The 22480-nt window shown below is 42.2% G+C and overlaps 1 protein-coding gene and 1 long non-coding RNA gene across 2 annotated transcripts in view; one reads left to right on the forward strand and one right to left on the reverse strand.

The window, feature by feature from the left end:
* The window catches only part of LOC131049234 (acireductone dioxygenase 3), a 160813-nt gene that overhangs the window by 127941 nt on the left and 10392 nt on the right, over positions 1–22480 (reverse strand). The gene's annotated exons all lie outside the window — the stretch shown is intronic.
* LOC131049235 (uncharacterized) overlaps positions 1–22480 on the forward strand; it is a 41534-nt gene that overhangs the window by 18078 nt on the left and 976 nt on the right. The gene's annotated exons all lie outside the window — the stretch shown is intronic.

Consider the following 22480-nt stretch of genomic DNA (forward strand, 5'->3'; position numbering starts at 1 on the left):
GAACTGCATTCATTTCATATCAGGGTCCAGCAATTCTCATTAGTGATCAACACAATCAATGTTATTCTTGCTGGCAAAAGCAATTTTGGTTTGAAAGCAAGGGTAATTGTGTTAGGCGACATCCACAGCAAGCACAGTCTTTTACAAGCCATCACAACTGGTCTACGACCTACAAAGCCAGTGATCTGATTTTGATCAGCCATTAGCCATTTCTAATCACGCTGAATTACCAGGAGGCAATCAGACCCAAGACTGCAAGTGAATTCGTCAAATGGGATAGTGACATTTGTTTTCCCCGTAGGATGTCAGGTTAAGACATTGCATAAATGACAGAAGTACACAGAATATATGGAACTCACAAGTGTTCTATTGATTCATGATAAGCCAGTAAATACAATGATAGCAATATGTTTGACTACAATAGCATGTCCAAAGACTGGGAACAGATACAATATAAAGGAGTCTGATCAGTTACCCGGTACCAATTGCCGACAACCGACGGGTTAACTGCTGACGCTAACACAATTTACCTTAATGCTTAATTACCCGACAACATCATCCCCCCCAAAAAGAAACGTCGTCTCCGGACGACAGACAACCAAAATGGGAATGATGTACAAGCAAAACTGAAACCCCAAAACAACAAATTACTGGGATTGGGGTAGAGATGGCGTCCCTGATGGTCCCGTGGATGAGGAAGAGGCCAACTACTCCCGGAGCTACAACACCTACTCTGTGTGGTGGCGAAGATCCCTCTCAGCCACCAGCTGGGGCTCTCGAGACCGTTGCACTCTGAATATGGCCTCCATCAGCTCGGTATGCTTATTATCTAGCTCTGCCCTCGTACTACTCAGACTGGCCTCCAACAAAGCCCTATCTGCCACTTGTGCAGCTGAGGCTGCTGCTAACTCGGCGCGGACACGAGCCAACTCCTCCTCCATACTCCCCGTCCGGGCTCTCTGCTGAGCCAACTGCAACTCCAGTGTCTCCCTAGTGATATCTGCCTCCTGCTAAGCACGATGATGCGCCAAATGACTATCCCGTATGGCCTGCTTGATCCTCCTGAGTAGGCTATGCACCTGACTCTCTCCAGTCTGTCCAGGGTGCTGCCATTCCTCCAACATCACAGGAAGATCCACACGAGGCCATCCTCTGTCAACAAAGCACCGCTGAAACACCTCAGCAACTCCTCCGGTAGCAAATGCCAGGAGACCCTCCAACGCTGGCTAGCTTAGGGTCCCTTCCTCCGTCAAGGCCAAAAGTCCGTGTGCCTCACTCTCTACTGCTGCCAAAAACTGAGTCAAGGCAATGGGCTGGTTCTCTGTAGAACCAGGCATCAGAATGTCTACCTGTGGCACCGTATCCTCCGCACCACCCATGTGCTGGAGTAGGTCCGTAGGTTCCCCCTAAGCACACATCTCATGAGGAGAGTCACTGCCCTCTAAATCAACCACCTCCTGACAGTGAGGTGTGGCAGTGTTGTGACGTTTTCACACATCGCCCCATTGCAAATGGGGACCCTTGCTTTTTTGCTTTTTAGGGTTTGTCTTTTTAGGTTTTTAGGGTTTTGTCGGTTAGCCTTTGCATTTTGAGTGTCGCCTAGGGGATCACATGGATAAGCAAGTCCAGCTTGAGTGATGTCCTGATCCTGAAATTTGGCTAAGTCTGGAATGTCCTGATCCTGAAATTTGACTAAGTCTGGAAACTGAAAAACCTCAAAAAACTAGATTTTGCAATATAACTCCTAGAGGTCTGAAACCACTCTCAAACATCCTGAAAGTATATATGGAATATAACTTAAAGTATAATCTTATACTTAAATGTTATATTCCATAAAAATTATCCTGATAGAGAGTTCAAAAAGTCAAATTTCGCTCCTGTCCTTCACTGAGGATCTAGAGCGAATTTCGCTCCTGTCCCTCTCCAAGGGAGCAAGGCAAAGCGCTCCTGTCCCTCACCAAGGGACCAGGGCGAAAATACTTATTTGAGCCATTCCTGGCCTTGTTTGGTTAAATTGAGGCATCAAAAGCATGGTGAAGGACGAAATGAGCATGATAGAGCATCCAGACTTGATCAAAAACAATGAAATGATGAAGTTTTTGCCTAGAAGGTCAAATTCGCTCCTGTCCCTCACTGAAGGACCAGAATGCTTTTCTTTATATGCACAATTTTAGACCTTTTTTGGACATTAACTTTTATTCATAGCATGAAGTAAGATGATATCTTCCTTAGCCAAGACATTTTTTGATGAAAATTGTAACGATTTGGCCTAGAGAGCAAAATTCGCTCTTGTCCCTCACTGAAGGACCAGAGCTTGAAATCCAAATTTGCATTATCCTTGCCAGATTTAAGTGATTTCACAATTGGAAGAAGTCAAGTGGAGTGTGTTTTATCCATTGAATATAACTTAAGTACGCCACAATGAAGAAAATCGGCCTAAGTAACAAGTTCGCTCCTGTCCCTCTCCAAGGGACCAAGGTGACTGGCTAGGGCGCTCTTGTCCCTCTCCAAGGGACCAGAGCGATTTTCCCTCAAGCCAAGATTCAGGCAAGAGAAAAGCAAGTTTCGCGTTTGAGGTGGGTGGAGGAAGACACAATCGATCCGTTGAAGATAATTTTCGAAGCTAGCAAAGGACGAATTGGCTTGTAATTGCAAAAGTGCTCCCGTCCCTCACTGAAGGATCGGAGCTTGAATTTCAAATTTGCACTGTTCTTGCAGGATCAAGACAATTTTATGATTTGAAGAGACCAAGGAAAACATGATTTATCCATTGAATATAATTTGGAAGGCTAACAAAGGACGGATAAGCTCGGATTTGCAAAATAGCTCCTGTCCCTCTCCAAGGGACCAGGGCGAAAAACTTAATATCCAGTCCTTCTCGCCAAGTTTGGACAAATCTAAGCCAAGGCGTGAATTTGAAATGATGTTTAAAATGCTTCGAGGTGGAATTGAGATGTAAGAGTTGCAAATTTTGATGACAAATGCAAAAGGTGCTCCTATCCCTCGCTGAAGGACCGGAGCTTGAAATCCAAATTTGCATTATCATTGCAAGATTTAAGTAATTTTGCGGTTTGAGGAGGCCAAGGGAAGCGAGTTCTGTCCGTTGAATATAACTTGAGTGGGCCACAAAGGAGAGAATCAACCCAAAAGACAAAAATCGCTCCTGCCCTTCACCAAGGGTCCAGGGCGAAATTGATGATATCCTTCATTTTTGCATTAATTGAACGTTGACATTCCTTGAAATTCAACAAAACTTGCTAACTTTGGAATATTTGAAAAAATTAATTAAATTGGCATTTAATAAATTAATTTTGGGCCTCAAAAAATTGAATTTCTATTATAAAGGCATTTAAAATTAATTTTTTTTGTGAAATTAAAATTATAATGTGGAGCGCACAAGGCATTATTTTGCCTTTATTTGCTAGGTCGGCCTACTCCTTTTGAGGTTTTATTTATTATTTTACCTTTTATTTGCCAAGTCGGCCTCATGGGTAAATGGAAGGTGAGCGCTCTATATATTGGGGGTGTTGTTTCACAATTCAAATCATTCAATCATCCTTTCAAGTACGAAATTGGAGAGCAATTTGAGGAGCGAAATCTAGAGAGGTGGAGCGAATTTTTTACTAAGTGTGGAGAAGCTAGTGGAGGGCGAAATTCATCTTGAAGGCTATTGGAGAGGCGTATTTCTTGCTAGATTGGAGGATAAATTCCAAATGTTTTGAAGGTATTTCAAGGCAAATTTCCAGATTTTTGAAGACTAAAGGTGGTGGAGTTCTTTTCCAAGCTAAAGGGGGTGCATTTTATCCAAGGGAGAACTTTGATCTACATTTCGCCTAGCCAAAATTCATCTATTTTTACATCATTTCTTAGAGTTAATTCTCAAGAGGAGGTATGGCAAAATCATCTTGACACCCTTATTCAAGGTTTGATTTTTTAGGTATTTTTTGGAAAAATCTAAGTATTACATGGTTAATTAGGAAATGATAACTCAAGATTTATCATGAAATTTCCTAATTAAAATCTTGAATCTTCCTTTCTTCACTTCAAGATATATTATTAATTGTGAAATGTTGTGTAGGTATCAAGATGGCGACTCCAAGCTCGAAAGATCTACAAGTCGGAAGACTCTCCTCAAGGAAAATCAAGCCAGATCAAGGACGATCAACCAAGGACAAGGGCGACCTCCTCCAGCCTAGCATCGACAAGGACGACCTTCTTTGGACTAACGTCAACAAGGACGACCTTTTCCAATCCAGTATTCCAAGGCGAGGTACATCAATCATCCTACAAATCAAGGACACAAGAAGTCAGAGCAAGGGTTCGTTGAAGAAGCAAATAGTTCCAGATGAATTAATTAAAGCTAGCTTCTCAACAACATCAAGTTGAATATTTAACAAGTTACAAGTGTCAGACGAGGTGGCATCCTAGTCATCACCTCTCCAGTCAGTGTGGTCCACCTCAGCATGTCCAGATTCAATGTACCTAACTCATGGGAGGTGACACAAACTTCTATGTACCTACCCCGGCTATTCATTGGTGGAATTTTCCAGAGAGGACATGTGTCCAAGCAATACAATTATTTCATTGGTCAAGCATTAAATGTTATGTAATGGTTGTAACAAACCCTAATTAGGGTTTTCATTGTAAAATCTTGGCCATTGATCTCAAATTGATCTTAGCCATCGAATTGTATTGTGGGCACTATATAAGCCCTGGCATTTCATTTTGTAAAGGCAGTTAGAGAGTTAGAAAATAGTTGGAAGCAGTTAGTAGATAGAGAGTAGTTAGAAGTTGATAGAATAGCAATTAGAGTAGAGTAGAGAGAGAAGGCAAAGATTGTTGCCAAGATGTTGTTGTAAGAGACTTGTAAAACTTCATTGAAGAAATGGTGAAATTTATGGGTCGATTCGACAATTTGCATGGTCTTTATACTTCTCGTATTTGATTTCATGTTATTAGATGAGTGGAAGAAATGTGCTTGATTGATGGTAAAATTCGTATATCCATACTACTAGCAGTTTGTTGATTGCAGACTTGCCTTGTGTAGTCAACTGGAATCGTTCAGCTTAAGCTTAACTTCAATTGTCGCTTCTTCATTGATATGCATCAACCTGATGGTGTCTATGCCTGTAGTGATGATTTGAACATCATAAAGCTTCCCTTCGAAGATCGCACTAGCCTTGTGGAGATGGTCCTGTGATGTCAAAACAAGACCTAGTTAGAGTTTCATCAAAGATCAATCATTGCTCCTACATTCTTAGTATTAGGATTAGATCCTCTCTTCACCCTCATCTTTTTTCCATTTTTCAAATCTAAGGCAGTAAGATCCCGTGTTCCAGCAATATTCAAAGGCAAATCAGAAGTTCAATCATCAAATGTAAGTCCCCTTGTGATTCCAGCAAATCACATCATACCACTGGAGCTTATCCACACGTAGAGACCCTACATACAAGAACCTTGAAGTTTCTCCGATTGATCCTTTTCGCGATATCTTCAGCATTTGGAAACTTTATTCAAGAGAGGATAAGGTACCCTTGGGTATTTTATTCTGTGTTAGGCTGTGTACAAAATACACGTCAACAGGCAGGCGGGGGTCCTACTAGGGCTTTCGGTTGCGCTAATTATTGCTCCAACCATGAGTCTGTATCATCTCCCTCAACATCACCCCTATCTAACCTGATCTTTCCACCTCCATCCACTGGCTTTGTCCAAATAAGGGTTGTGTCCCTTAGCTGAACTACACTGCTGCTAGGGACCTATGAAATCTGCCCGAGGGAGGGACAAGGATGCAGCTGGCCAAACTCCGGCACACGGATTGCTAATATGGCTCCCACTGTCACTCTTGCTGCTGGTAATGGTGTCACGGTCCCATCTATAGTCAACATAGCGGGTGCATATACTAGCCTCCCTGTGTGAACACCTGTAGGTCGGACCACTCTTCCTCTTGGCAGTCCCCGCGTCCCCTTCGGTATCTGGCCACGGGCAACCGTACCACCGACGCCTTCTTCCATACCCAACTCTGGATACGGTACCTCTATGTGTGAGAGGCGAAATCCGGTATAACCACCCGAACATCGAGAAGATGTCTCCTCCGACTCTGCCCTTGAACTACTCTCGGTGGCCGAATCTGACTCGCTAGCAAAGACTACTTGAATCTGGGGCTTCCGCTTCCTGCTGGATGGTGCATCCCCTGTGTGTGCATCCAAATGAGTCTAGTCAAAAATGGAGGGCACGGTAGGGTCAATGCTGTCACGTGGCTGCCACCCTCGCCTTTCTTCTGGCACCTGTATACGGACTGCGTCCAGGAATAACCCAACAGCGTAGTGCGGCATATAGAATGCCTTGTGCTTTAGTGTGAGGAACTCATGAATGCGGTCTGACAACACAGTAGCCCAGTTGTACACCATCCCATTCCGGAGCCCGTTCATCAATGCAATCATCGGCACGGCTATGTCAGAGGCCCTACTGGCTCCTGTGAGATGGCTCTTCATCAAGTCGAGCAAGCACTGCCATGCACCAGGTACTATGTAAGATTTTTTCAGTCCTCGCCCCTTGGGTGCCGTAATCCTGTCTCACTCTGCTCTGGTTAGGTTATCCCGACATATTTGTTGTAGCAGCTGATTTTTCCTCTCGGTGGACATCTTCATCGCATGCTTGTCCACCTTCTTCCCTTTGTCAGGAATGCCAAAAACCCTGGCAAAGTCATCCGAAGCAAAAGACACGGTAACATCTATGTGCTGGTACTTGAACGAGGAGGTGCACAACTCATCATTGTACGATTTTATCATCATGCGCAGGCAAGGCTCAAAATCCCGAATGGCGAATATCGGCATCTGAATGGCCCAATACACCCGTGCCCTTCCTAACTGTGTTTTCACCAAAATGTCATCTGGGGACTGTGCCTCCAACCACCATTGCCTACACACATTGTCGTTCAACCCCTCGAAAGTGATTGTGTCCACTGTGACTTTCGGCTGCCTTTCTTTCTTGCTGTATCCGGTACAACAACCTTCCCTTTATCCATAGGATAGTCTGTAGACAGTTTCCTGGTTGTCTTCTCTGAATCCTGTAGTCTCCTCCTCCAATCCAGTTTTTTCAACTGCCTGGCGCTAGACGCCATCAAATGATTTTTTTTTTTTTTTTCCAAACTTATATCTTTCCTCCCCTGGGCACCTTCACATGTTCTTTCTTCCGATTGCGATCTCTTATTCCCCTTGTCTCAATGGTACTTTTAGTTTGGTTCCGTGGCCCGTACGGCCAGTATTTTACTTCTCGAAAAATTTGTTTTCCTCTGGCACCCCTGAATCCGTACGGACTTTTTCTTGACTCTGGCAGCCCCTTGGTTCGTACGGAATTTGTCACGCCAAATCCAGTTACTGTTGAAGGTCGTACGAACTTTGCATCTGAATTCCGTACGGAATTTCGGTTCTCCACTTTCCGTACAAAAATCTTTGGCATTGTCGCCAAAAAATTTCGTATAGTTTTGTTCCTCTCCTTGCCACTTTAATTTCATGTGGACTTTTCCCTTCACTGTTTTTGATTTCCATAAGGAAGGTTTGTCTCTCCGTCGTACCAAATTTCGTACGGAATTCTCTTTTCCTTGATACATATGGGCCTCTACCTATAAAACGTACGGATTCTTTCCTTTGTTGGCACTCCTCCTCGTACTCTAATTTCCGTACGGATTTTTCTTCTAAGATTTGTGGAGTGTTATTTATTGACCGTATGGTATTTCCTTTACTTGTGTAATCCATACGGATCTCTGTCTTTCATTTCATATAGACTTACAACTGCACTTAAAAAAATATTCTTTTAAATTTTTCCAACTTGTAAAATTTCCCTTTTTTTTTTTTTTTTTGCTCGCCACTTGCGAATTTCCCTTTATTTTCACAAAAATGATAAAGACAAGTTCCTGCAAAAAATAATGAAAACGGTGTGCGCCATGAAGTTTCGTGTGGTTCTGAAGGTTGTAAATTGGCGTTGGCGACAAGGGGCGCTGCCCCTTGACCCTGTTGGGGTGTTGGCATCAAACCTCCATTTGATTTGGTAGGTATACTGCAAGTTGGCCGATTTTTTTTTTTTTTAATTTATTGTTTCTTACTTGTGCCGCTGGCTGGGTCCTTCTCGCTCATGGTACACCTTCAATTTAGAGCCATTCACTGTGTCCTGCACCTCCTACCCGTCGAGTATCCACAGCTTGATAGCCCCGTTCGCGCCGACCTCGCGAACTTTGAAAGGGCCCAGCCACTTTACCTTGAATTTTTCGGGCTTGATCTCGTTGCGCCCATTAAACTTTAATACAAGTTGCCCTGGGGTAAACCACATTCTTCACAAATGCTTGTCGTGCCAACTCTTCTGCCTTTGCTGTGTTGTCTCTGTCACCCACTGAGCCGTCATCCGTCACTCATCCAATTTGTTCAAAGTGTATAGTCTCTCTCTCAGGCTTTCCATGTCGCCAAGTTGATTATCGATGAAGATTCAGAAACTCGGCACCATGAATTCAACTGGCACCATGGCTTCTTGTCCATACATTAGCTGGAAGGGAGTCTGTCCTGTAGTTACCTTATAAGTCATTCTGTATGCCCAAATTACCGACGGTAGGCGCTCCTCCCAATCATCCTTCTCCACTCTGCAAGACTTATAAATCACCGACACGATTATTTTATTGGTCGCCTCGGCCTGCCAGTTCGCCCGCGGATAGTAGGGGCTTGATACGGAGTGGAAGATTTTGAACTCCGTTGTTAGCAACCGGATTATATGATTTACAAAATGTCCTCCTCTGTCACTCATCAGTTGGATTGGAATCCCATACAGCGTAATGATTTGTTCATAGATAAATTTTGTTGTATTGACCGCCAAGTTGTCCGGCAAAGCCCGTGCCTCGACCCACTTGGTCAAGTATTTTGTCGCCACTACAACGTATCTGCACCGTCAGGCTCTACTTGGTTTTAATGGTCCGATGAAATCCAATCCCCATCTCTCAAATAGTTCCTGGGCATTCGATGGGTTGAGGGGCATAAAACCCCTCTTCAATGGTTGTCCGACCCATTGGCATGTATCACAGCTCGTCACCCACTCTCTGGCATCATTATGTAGTGTCGGCCACCACAGTCCTGCCAACAAAACTTTCCTAGCTGTGCTGTTGGGCCCCATGTGTCCACCTGCGGGCCCTTCATGTGCTTCCCTTAGGACACCCTGAATTTCCTCTTCCAAGACGCATTGCCGTAGGACCTGGTCGAGTCCCATTTTGTACAAGAGGCCATTAATGAGTTGGAATGTTCTGCTCCTCAGTACCAGTTTCCTTCTTTCTCCTGGTGGCATCTCCCTTGGAAACCGTGATGTTGACAAGTATTCCCCCACGCTTGTGTACCAGGCGAGGAGAACGGCGATGCGAAATAAGTGAGCATCTAGAAAATCTTCATTCACTCCTTCGGCTGGTTCTCCTGACTGGATTCTCGATAGCTGGTCAGCTATCACATGGCTCTTCCCGGGTCTTACAATAATCTTGAATGTAAACTCCTGAAGTAGTAGCAGCCATTGGTTGATCCGTGCTTGGATAATTGGCTTGTTTACCAGGTACATCAACGCTTGGTGGTCCACATAAAATGTGAACGGGGTGGCCAGTAAGTAATGTTGAAATTTCTGGACGGAGTACACCATCCCGAGGGCTTCCCTCTCTGTGGTGCTATAATTTTTCTCTACCTTCGACAGGAGTTTGCTTGCAAAGTAGACCGGGTGATCTAGCCCATGATCGCCAACCTGCGCCAATGTGGCCCCTATGGCGAAATTGGATGCGTCAACATGTACGTGGAACTCTTTGTCTCAGTCAGGATATGTGAGGATTGGCGCACCCACCAACCGTGACTTCAATTCTTGGAAGGCCTCTTCCTGAGCCGTCCCCCATGCGTAACGTTCACCTCTCCTCATCAGCTTGTCCAGAGGGCAAGATACTTGAGCAAAATCTTTGATAAACCCCCTGTAATACCCTATGTGTCCTAGTGTCATGTCCCCTCCTTGATCGTTATTTATAATCTAAATGAAACAATTATTATTATAAATTAATATAATCAACAAATGATTATTTGAAATTATTAATATTTAATTATTAAATATTATTATTAATATTTATTAATAAATAATATTTTTGAAATATCCAAATAAAATAAATAATTATTCTATCATAAACATTTAGAAATATTATAAACAAATATAATAATAAATAAATTCAGAAATATATGAAATAAAACTAATATTAAAATTGCCTTCATCCTAGTCAATAACCAGCAGAATAAATAAAGACTAAGGGGACTGCAGGTGTCAGAGTTGTCCCCTAAGCTATAGACAATGATAACTAGTCAATAAATTGGTTAAATGTTAATCGTCAGCAATAACAAACAAATCCTTGCCTCAAAAAATTTCTCCTCTATATAAACCTTCTACTTTTGAAACTAACTTTCCTTTAAACTATCATATGTATTAATCTCTTTCTTAATAAATAATAAAATAATAAAATAATAAATATAAAGATAAATATAAGAATCGGTTATAGAGTTGATTAGACATTGGTTCTATTAATAGATTGATGGAGCCAACGATAGCAGTGATAACAAGCCATTAAAGCCAGCGATTCACATAACCGAAAGATACGAATATTAAGCGATACAAATATATTAGCTTTCGCCAAGGGATGACTACCGTCAGGAATAAAATTCATAGATTACCACGTACATAGTAATCAGCAAAATATTATTGATATCACCACCCATGAAGGGATTTGTTACATATATTAGCTAAAAACCGATTAGTTATTCAAAAGATGATTACTCTTTAGACAATGGTTATGATAGTGATTCAAGGCAGCAATTAAGAGGAAAAGTCATTCTGTATAAATAACAAATACTCATGAATAATGAAAAGGTACGATCTTAAGAAAGATTAATTAGCCCTTGACAAAGATATGTCTACTCCCAAAGAATGCAACCATTTGATACCAATATATTTAATGAGGATCAACTCCATTTCGAAAGGGGAGGGGGATCGACATCTTTTATTCTTATTTCGTTGGTGGATTTGCTCTTATTGAGGAAACAGCCCCTTGGTTTTAGATGCATATTTACCAGCGATACATATCAGATATGGTGCCCTTGGAATTGCTATAATTCACAAGATAAATCAAGCAAGCATCCATATCTGGAGACCATATAGAATCGCTACTTAAGCACATATATCAGGCAAGCATTCATATATAGATTGAAGATCTTATTTGACCAATGCAAAGTTTAGTGCACATCGATAGAGCCAAATTGGGCATAGCAATTACCTGATCGCTATAAGCGATAATCGAGGAGATCATTACATACTTTAAGAGTCTAATTAGAAATAGCAAATGTACATCATCGCTATAAGAGATTAAGAAGAGAACATATAGCATATTAACATCGATATATCAGAAAAGGCTACAAGCAGTTGAGAGGTAACTTGCAGCATAATCCGCAGTCATATCAGAGATACTCTCTCCATACTTAGCATTGTTTACATTGCATTAAGTGCAGATAAGATATATAGATCAAGATGATCTTTGCATACAATTAAGTGATTAAATCAAAGATAGCAGTGAGATTGGTCCTTATATCATTGTATTATAAGTGATAGCAATTGTGTATCAAATATATCATTCTTACATTGAGTAGTATCAATTATCATTATTTTAAGTTTTATTATAGACAATGTGGGAAGAAGTCCCTTACAATTGCTTGGAAGTCAGTTGTTCTCTAATTTCCTAAACAATAACTCTAGGGGACATTACACCTAGGAAGGATTTGACTCCCGTGACATCTGTCGGTGCCTCCATTTCCACTATCACCTGAATCTTGTCTGGGTCAATCTTGAGTCTAGCCTTACACACTGTGTTCTAACAGCTTCCCTTGAGGCACCATGAAACTGCATTTTTGGGGATTGAGTGCTAGGCGGGCTCACCTGCATCTCTCCATGCATTCGCCAAGTGCGACCAGATGTGCATCTTGGTTACTGTAGATGGACCAGTCGTCAAGGAACGCCTTGAAGTTCCCTACTGACATCTTGTCAAATATGTGGAGGATTATCCGTTGGAATGTCGCTAGCGCATTGCATAACCCGAACGGCATTCGGTTATACTCGTACATGCCATCTTCCACTATGAAGGTCGTTTTTAATTTGTCCTCTTCGGCAATGGATATCTGGTTATAACCAGAAAATCCATCCATAAATGAATAAATTTCATGACCGGCCACTTCCTCCAAGATGCTATTCGTAAATGGTATTGGAAATGGGTCCTTTATGGTGACCGCGTTAAGGCATCTAAAATCCACACAGATTCGGATCTGGTTTGCCTCCTTTTTAAGGGATATCACTATGGGCGATACCCACTCGTTGGTCTGCACTTTGAAAATAATCCCGGCTTCGAGCATACGTTCGATTTCATCATTCACTCTCGCAGCATAGTTTTTATTCATTCTGTACGGCCTCTTCCATACAGGTACGGCCCCAAGTACGAGTGAAATTTGATGTACGCACAATTCTGGCGGCACCCCTTTGAGGTCCTTGTACGTCCAAGCGAATACATTCTTGTATTCCATGAATATTTTAAGCGCGGCAGCTTTTAGGACTGGATTCCAGTCATCGCCAACTGGGATGTTTCTTGGCTCTACTTCCGTGCCGAGGTTTGTAGGTTTTACGGACTCTTCGTACCGGATTGGTTTCTTCATGTCAAACCTATGCTGGTGTCTCGTTGACAGGAGCATCCCCTTCTGTGCATTCCCCGTACGCTGGCGGAAATTCATTTTCGTCCGGCTCCTCGTCAACCTCCAACATGTTGCACCCATACAGCAGCTCGTAGTCTTCCATTTGCCAGTGGAAGAGCCCATTAAGGGAATCGGTCTCATCTTCCGAACATCCTTGGATTCCCACGACGCCTTCCTCATCCAGTTCCCTTCCGTACTTTCCTTCGTCAACTCCACCCTCGCCGTCCGATTCTGATTCTGATGCAAGTTCTTCACTCACGAGTTGTGTTTTCAGGTCGATAATAAATTTTCGCCCAGCTTTCTCCATGGACAGCGTGTTACGCTTCTGTAACGTCCTAAAATTGCGACACTTGCAATTTTGACTGCATTTGGGTCTTCACGATGGCGACGCAACACTAAACCTGAATGGAGACCCCAAAACTTGTTCATGACACCGAAAACTGCATTTTTCTGCACCTTGGCATGATCCCTCCTTGCACCCTGTTGTCCTAGGAGGTGGGACCATGGCGCCCAGCGCCCTGGTCCCTGGCCCTATTTTGGGCCCGGTCTCTTTTGGGCCTCGGGTCTTTATGTTTGCAATTCGGGAAATAATGTTTCCTGGTCGGCCTAAGGTCGGAAAAATCAGTCTATCAGCAAGTATATAAACTACATTTCCTCTCCCATTTTGGGGAGGAAGGACATATGTGTGCAAGATGCGGAAGCGATATTAAAACACTCAAACATTCAAGCATTCAAGCATTCCTTCAAGCAATTGAGCATTCTAAGTCTCCATTCAAGGCTAAGTGTTGCATTCAAGACAAGGATTCAACCATTGAAGAGGAGATCACATACAACATACAACATACAACAACATTTACACCTTCGCATGTAAGAATACAAACATTCTTACAACAAGGTATCAGTACTTGTTTACATTACAATCATTTACATTTACAGCATTCTCATTTCTTGGTTAATTCCAAAACCGGGGTTTGACCTAAGGGCAAACCCCTAATCCCTAACCCCCCAATCGTCCTCTCTTTTCTGTGTGTAGGTTGCAGGTACGCGGCTGTAATTGAAGATCAGGAATCCTTGTGCAGAGATGAACAGATCCCCCTTCGTTTCACGGATTTTTCGGAGGACCGTATGCACGCCGGGCGCCATCGTCCCGTCAACTTTCGCTCAAATTTGCAGGTTAACATCGTCTCGACATTTTACTGCTAATTCCAGGTCCGCAGCTTCATCCTATATTCCTATCTCTGTTTATAAGTGAATCTTTCTCACTTTACATGCATTCCTAGCTCAATCCTTCTATCTACATTCTTTACAAAAGAGGGTAGCCTTGCTGTCACAACCCTTGAAACTCATTTAGAATCCAATCTTGCATTGTGTGGGATTGGATCTTGTGGGTTTCAACCCCTCTTTTGAATGTAAAGTCTCCCCTAAGTGAAAACCGTCAACCCTAGCGACCTCCTTTCTCTCTCCTTGGAGTGGTGGGGGGAACACTTAGGGTTCGATCGCGATTTTCCGCTTTACAGCTTCCAATTGCGATTCGCTCTGGCCACCACCAACCACCCTCTACCAAGAATGGCGTCGTATCCTTTCTTGGCGAGCGGAATCACCACGAAGTCGAGGACAAATGGTTGTGTCTCGATGGTCACTTGTTGCGCCATGAGCGTTCCAAGAGGTTTGATACCATGTTGATCCGCTCCCAGTAAGTTGAAGGTTGACAGCCATAGTGTCAGCTTGCCAAGCTTCTTCCAGGTTTCTTCCGGAAGCACATTCACTCCCGACCCGTCGTCAACAATGGTGTCAGTCAAAATGGTGCCAAGTATTCCCATTTCTACCACCGCCGAGTGCCGACCACTGTATAGTGTCAGCACCAATGGGTCATCTGTATTCCGGGTCACCCGACTCTGTGGGGGTAACTTGCACCATACATAGGAGTGTCGTACATACTTGCGGCATCGTTTCCAGGAGGTCCTTCATCTTCACAGGTTCTTCAATCTGTAGCATTTGATTCAGGATATTTTCCTCAGCCTCAAAGCGGGAAGTACTTGCCGCTTCCTAAGTGTTCCCTTGTGCCAACATTTCCTTCGCCTCCAACGCCTACTGCTTCTCTGTGCGGGGGTCCGGGTATGTGGCCTTCTTTGCTTGTGACCATGTGATTGCCAATACCCGTTCCTCCGTCCTGTCAATGTTGAGCAGGTTCACTCCCAACTTTGGGCAAGTTCCATCATTGTGGTCTCCAGGCCCACACCATTTGCATAGTTTTTGTGGGGTTTCTTCTGAGGTGCATTCTCTGGCAAAGTGGCCCTATTGATTGCAGGCTCAACACTGGATCATTGGTCGTCCCTTCGCATCATATTGGATCCAACCCCTATTATTATTGGTCTTCCCCCCTCGCCGGTTGTTTCGGTATCCGCCAGATGATGCATTATTGTTGGCGGTTTGCGAAGTTCCGACGGTCGGCTACTCTTGTGTGAAGAGAACTTGTTGGCTCCTGGTTTTCATATTGTAGGGACATTCCTTTGTCAAATGTCTGGCAATCTGACAAATGTCGCAGAAAGCCTTCATGGGGCAGGACCCCTTGGTGTGTCTATTACTCCTACAATCCATACACCACATGTCGTTTTCTTCAGTTTTACTTGTACTCCCCTTCATGGCTTTGAATTCTTTCAACATTCGTTCCATGTCCTTTTGTAGCGCGTGCACCTTTTTGCTCGATTCGCCACCGCTGCTACTTTCCCCGTCAAAGTCTTCATCATCGTCGGATGAGTATTTATTACTTTTCTTCTTCTTTGACGTTTTGTGTTCGCTCTCGAGGTCCATTGCCCTATTATAGGCATCGTCATATGATGTCGAGGGTACAATTTTCATCTTCTTCCGTAGGGAGGATTTCAACCCTTCAACGAACCATCGTTTCTTCAACCCATCTGCGAGCTGGCTTTCCATTTTACCCAACAATTCTTCTAGCCTCTGGCTATATGCCTATATTGTCTCCTTGGGACCTTGTTTGGTACTGTATATCTCGGCTACGATTTCATTGTCATCACGGAGCAACCGAAACTCTTCCTTGAATTCCTTCTGTAGATTGGCCCATGTGGCCACTTTTTGATTGTCAACATCGGAGTACGAATCTATGGCAACTCCGCGTAATGTGGTCGGGAACTGCTGTACCCACTCATCCTGGTCCGTCACTCCATTGGCGGACCAAATAGTTTCACATTTATGACAGTGTCGTACGAGGTCATCGTTGCCATCTCTGTTGAATTTGGGCAACTTTTATTTGCCCGCCATCGATGGGGGTCGTCTCCCCAGAGGTGGTTGTGGCTGTGTCTGTGCCCCTGCGCTGCTCCCTCCGGCGCCGGTGGTGTGTCCTGCGTGGGTGACTAGGGGTACGATGTTTTGCCTACCATATGTCGCACCTACAGTCGTACGACTGTCCTCCCCTTCGTTCTCACCCGCGCCCACTCCTGACTCCCTTTGGTGATCCTCACTTCGTGGCGTAAGGGATAAGTTTCTAAACTGATCCCGGGTCTCTTCGACTAGATTCCTCCGTAACCTTGTTTCCTCCAAAAACTCTTCGTGGCTTCTCACCTTACAGTGTTCTGGCGACGCATAGAAATTTCCCTCAGCTTCTGCACCCTCCGTGACACCTCCTTGGTTCCCTTCGGGCAACCCCTCGGCAGGTCATCCTTCGGCAAGTTGCCTCAGCCTCCATCTATGTTCTACTCGTTGTTCCAGAATCAAGGCCCTCTTTGCGGCCTCCCACTCGTCCATTTCTGCTTTCTTATTTCTATCTTTGTTTAATAGGTTGGGCATTAATTCTCGTACATTTCCATAAATAACAACACATAAAACCAGAACACTCCTTTATTAATTCATTTCATCAGATACAACTTGTGTCAATATTATGACATCTTATTCAATTATAGAATGTTCTTTTATCCCTCTGGGATTCAGGGTTCAATTTTCTCTTGGCATTGTGCCATCACTCTCCGCTTCCCGACGACTGCTTTCTTCGTACTGTTGGAGGATTTGTTGGCGTCTCTCTTCGCAGGCAATCTCCTCCAGGCAAGTTCCTTGTGCTAGTGATGCCTGTGCAAGCAACCGGGGGAGGTGGTTCATCAACCGATTTACTACCGGGCTAACTTCCAATGCTGTCCACACAACACTTGGTGGGATTTCAGCCTCTGTGGCCTCTCTTCGGACGTAGGTCTCGATGGCTACCTGGAGCAGGATTGAAAATTCCCTCGTCGCAGTGTCTTCCCCGTTGTAGAGCTCTGTTTGCGCATCATCGGCCTCTGGGTTTATCTCACCAACGGGTAGGCCCATCGTGTCCATGCGCCATCCGCTCCTTCCTTTTCCAAGTATGTCTAGGCAATGGTGCCAAATGTTTTCCCCATAGGATGTCAAGTTAAGACATTGCATAAATGACAGAAGTACACAAAATATATGGAACTCACAAGTGTTCTATTGATTCATGATAAGCCAGTACATACAATGATAGCAATATGTTCGACTACAATAGCATGTCCAAAGACTGAGAACAGATACAATATAAAGGAGTCTGGTCAATTACCCGATACCAACTACCGACAACCGACGGGTTAACTACCAACGCTAACACAATTTACCTTAATGCTTAATTACGCGACAACAACATTAATCTACCATTATCCAGCAATCCTTCTGTTTGATCAAAACCATACTATTTTGTTAAGAGAGAAATCAAATTGATATATCAGACTGTTTGACATATATTGGAGGTCTGAGACATATTCGTTTTGTCATACTAGACCATATTTCAGTGCTGGTATACCCTGTCATTCATCAATTTTCACCTTAGAAGAGTTTATTAGTATATTTTGATTATCTTCTGAACTTTGACAAAAATTCATTATTAGTAAAGGTGATCATTATTCAGCTAAGGGTTAGAAATGCAACCTAGGGTTTGAAATTATATTTAAAAATCAAATGTCATTTCATAGAACTAACTTAGACATCTCTTACAAGAAAGATGGCTGGAGCACGGCAGGCCCTCATCAAAGAAGATTTGAGGAATGTCATAGAGGAGTCCAAGATCACATCATTTTGGGGCTGCGTGGGAGATCTCAACCTAGGTCAGATTGACATGAAGAAGTTTCAAGGCTCATTATACACCACCAAACCGACAAGATACTCCAAGATGATGATGGACAATGGCATTGTGAAGGCAGCAGGCTTCCCTTTGGCAGTGCAATGTAATGAACTCATTGTTGAATGTGCTAGGCACTATGACCCAAGAAAAAGAATCATCATGGCACCTGATGGAAAAGAGCTCGCCTACCTTTCCGAAGATGCAATCAGCGAGGCCTTCCACATACCAGAATTTAACAACATGATATATAAAAGCAAGGATGCCACAAAGGTAGTTTATGATGATGATGCCAACAAATGCCAAGAGATAGTCAACAAGTACTGGCTATTAAAGAGTAGAGCTCATCTATCCAAGCTTCTTGGCAAGCTACAAAAGATCGACTTCAAGGAAGAGTTCGGGGATTTAATCACACTTCTTAGTTGAGTCTTTAGGATTCCACAAGCCTTCCAGTTTGAGCCTTGGATGTTTTATTTCATAGAAATCATTTCAATGGGAAAAGAAAGAATCAATTGGGCAAGGATCATCAGCAACAACATTGATGTAAAGCTCAAGAGGCTAGAGCGGACAAGGACATTCTATGGGCTCATATGTCATGTATTTGCTTGCTAGGGCTAGTGAATATGCAGGATTAACATACAAAGGACCAGTTGGTACAAGATTAGGACAATTGAGAGCATGTGAATCTTACACCCAGCTGCATTACCTTAACAAGGCACACTACAAGAGGGCGAATGATGCTTTCATTATGCATATAACAAGGACACTACAAGGAGGTATTCATCAAAGGTTATCTACAGAGGCGAAAGAGTTAATAAAGAAGTTCGGTGCATGGTTCATTCAAAATCCTAAGTTCACTTTCATAAGAGTTCAAGGATGCTCCTACCCACCCCTTATGTTGCCCAAATATCCTACCGACAAATTGATATTTCTTGAGTTGGTGAGGCAACTGATGGCATATAACAAAGTACAAAAGAACAAGTTGAAGACAAAGATTTCAAATCCTATTTCACTAGGACGATCCTTGGATGTATGCCCATCCTTGCAAGCAATAGAGAAGATAGATGAGGAATTGAAGTCTTTCCTTCTAGTACCATACACTCCTAGAGACAACTTTGATCCCTACGGCAACATCTAGAAGTCTAGTGGAAGGAAGCATAGGCATAAGTTACAGTTAGAAGATCATTTCATGAATGTGCAAGATGATTTGGAGATAAGGAGGAAAATGTGTTCAAGGCTGCCCATTGAGATTATCAGAGTGACCAAGATCTTCAATGTTCCTAATCAAACAAAGGAAAGTGGAAAACATCTTCTGCTAGTATACGAAAAAGAAAAGAACAAGGAAGTGAGGGTTAATTGGGTCGAAGTGGAAAGTACAGGCTTGAAGGACTTGATGAAACCGGTCCTATCAAACAAAAAACCATGGGCAAAAGCACAAATTCACATGTTGAGTGAACAAGGTGTTCAGGTGACATTCAAGATGCTGGGAGAAGTAGAATCTTCTAATGAAGAGATGGAAAGAAAAAGTTGGAATGGATGCTAAAGCAACGTGATCCATCAAACTCACTATCACCGTTACCTCCTCCAGATACAATTGATGATTTTGAAAAGATAAAGGCATCAGTACAACTAATGGATGCTTGGGTCACTAAGACATATAGAAGAGCAAAGGCATTCAAAAGGGAATTCGTGAAGATATTTGACAGAGCTAGAGCGATCCTTGAAAGAACTCAAGCACTTGAAGTGGCATATGACACCTCTGTCTACACTAGAGACTTCGCCATACCTATCTTGCAAGTAATGAAGGCTACACCACGATGGACACTGATAAGTTAAGGGATACTAAAGGATGGACAATTGCCTAATTTCGAGCTATAGCGTAACTTGCTTCGCATGAGGAGGCTCATATTCGAGGACATCAGTGGTGGATGCACTCAAGTGGATCAAGTAGTCAATTCAATATATGATAAGATCTTAGAAGTGGCTAAGATTATACTTGAGAAAGGAAAGAATGAAGGAATTGACATTATTTTTGAAGAGTTGATGGAGAAAGTAAAGATTATCTTCTTTGAGACAAATGGAACACCTTCCAGGAGACAGCTAGACGCTATCCATTCATTTACCGTACTTGCCAGCAAGACAAGAGACCTTGGACCAGATTGGGAGACAACCTTCGTCTCAAGCTTGGAGGAACAATTGAAGAACCTATTTGCAGTTCCAATAACCGAGATAGAATCTATGACATCTAGATTCATTGAATTTGCAAAAAGAGAAAAGGATAAGGGCAACAAGATTCTAGAAGATAGTTTGCTATGATCCTATGTGGCATTAATTTTCCTATTGGAGGATTTTTCCTCATATTTTGTGCCAAATGGATGTCATATTCCCATTGGTTGGCATTTAATGTTTTGCAATAATTAGGTATTTTTGTTGTAACAAACCCTAATTAGGGTTTCGATGGCAAAATCTGGGCCCTTGATGCTGATTCAATCTTAGCCATCCATTGTAATTGAGAGCTCTATATAAGCTCAGCTCATTTCATTTGTATCAAATTAGAATGAGAGATTAGATTTGAGATTAGAAAATTAGAAGCAGAAATTAGAGAGAAGATTGATCAGAAGACTTTAAAGAATTGTTGCTTGATGTTTCAAAAATTAATAAAATCATTGAAGCATTGGTGACTTATTGAATTTTTGGAGCATTTGCTTGTTTCTTCATTCCTTTTGTGAGAGCTTATAATTAAAAAGACAAAAAATTAAAATTAGAAAAGAATTTTCTTTGAGTATTTTAAAATCTTAGATGAGTGAAAGATGCATGTGCATGGTTAATAGTGAAGCTCCATTATCCATACCACTAGCAATTTGTTGATTGCAAACTCACCTTGTGTGGTCAACTAGAATCATTCAGCCAAAGCTTAACTTCAATTAATATTCATCATTGATATGTTTCATTTTGAAGGTGTCTATGCTTGAGTTAGTGATTTAAAAATCATCGAGCTATCCTTAGAAGATTGCACTAGCGTTGTGGACATGTTCATAAGATGTCAAAGCAAAGCTTAGTTGAGCTCACTTGAGATTGTCCATTATCTTGCATTCCTAGTTTTAGAATAGCACTTTTTCACTTTTTTTATCAATGATCAATAGGATAGAAGAGAGCGAGATTCCAACATCATTTGAAGAGTGTCATAACATTGAGATTGAATCAAGATACTATGTAAGTCCCCTAGCAGGTACAGCAAAAGACATCAAACCATTGAAGCTATCCAACACGTTAAGACCTAACATCGACCTTGGAGTCATCTCAAGTGATCCTTTTTGTAAATCTTCAGCATTTGGGAGTCTTTATTCAAGAGAGGATAGAGTGCCTTTGATATTTTATTCTGCGTTGCATAGTGCTTAAAAACACCATCAACACTAAGTCAAGTAGGTGAGCAATTTGAAGCTAAGAATCACCTTATAAAATTATAGATTCAAACAGAAACTTTCATGAGGCATGCTTCTATATTCCTAGGGCATTTTGTCAAGTATATCACATGCCCCATGTATTTTGCCGCATTTTGCATACATGTTTACCACAGCCATCATACTACAACTAGTGGCAGAATTCCTCTGTCCGTAATGTGTTAATGAATGCCCTTTCCCTATCCAAGCTCCCATTCTAGTGTGGGTTGGAAGGATGCTGTTTAGATATTGTTCCAGCTGCTAATGCTATATGTATTTTGGAAAGAAATGCTTGAATGATAATATTAAGGAGATGTAGATCAAATGTTTAGAACTCAGAATGGCTGTGACACTTAACTATGATAGGGAAAAGGTTTGGGAATTGTTTGTACTTCTTACAGTTCTTTGATTTATTTCAGGTCATGCAAATGCCTTGGTAGTAAACATTACACTCAGCAATTTGCCAGTTAGGTAGATACGTATTGGTGCCATTAACTCATGGTTCATTAAGAGAATATTAATGCCAATTGGTATGATGCCAATACTATTACATGAATGTTGCGCTGTAAATTTTTCCATGTCTTCTTACCTTTGCATATGTATTATATTATTCGATTGCCCAATTCCATAAAACTGATTCCTTATAAGTTTTATTATTTTGTCTTTGTTAGACCTTGATATGACGTTTGTCTAGAAGATTCCTAGATTGACCTTTTGAGGTGGACAAGGTTGGTGGACAAGGTTGGTATACCCACTGTGGGATGTCACCCTGCTTTTATGAATTTATGGTCAATTAAGTTCAATGGGCAAAGAACAATGTAACCTTCTCTTGGGATTTAAAATCCATGTGATATTCGTTTTTTATAGGTAACAATACCTTTAATAACTGCAAGATTCTGTAAATTTGCATAGGCCTGCCCATGTGTGTATTGCATTATAATTGTGTGAAAAGTGAGAAAACCAAGTGGTTCAATATACGGGTTCTTATTGTACTTAGACTAAATTTAATTTCATTCTTAGACTATTAAATTCTGTGCATAGCTGTATAATATTGTATTCTACTAAGAAGAGAATAAATTCAATTTGTAATGCTAAACTCTGAGTTACACCTTAAAAATGATAAATGGAGAGCTGCTAGGTGA

This window comes from Cryptomeria japonica, chromosome 8, assembly GCF_030272615.1.
Source record: "Cryptomeria japonica chromosome 8, Sugi_1.0, whole genome shotgun sequence".
Lineage (NCBI taxonomy): Eukaryota > Viridiplantae > Streptophyta > Pinopsida > Cupressales > Cupressaceae > Cryptomeria > Cryptomeria japonica.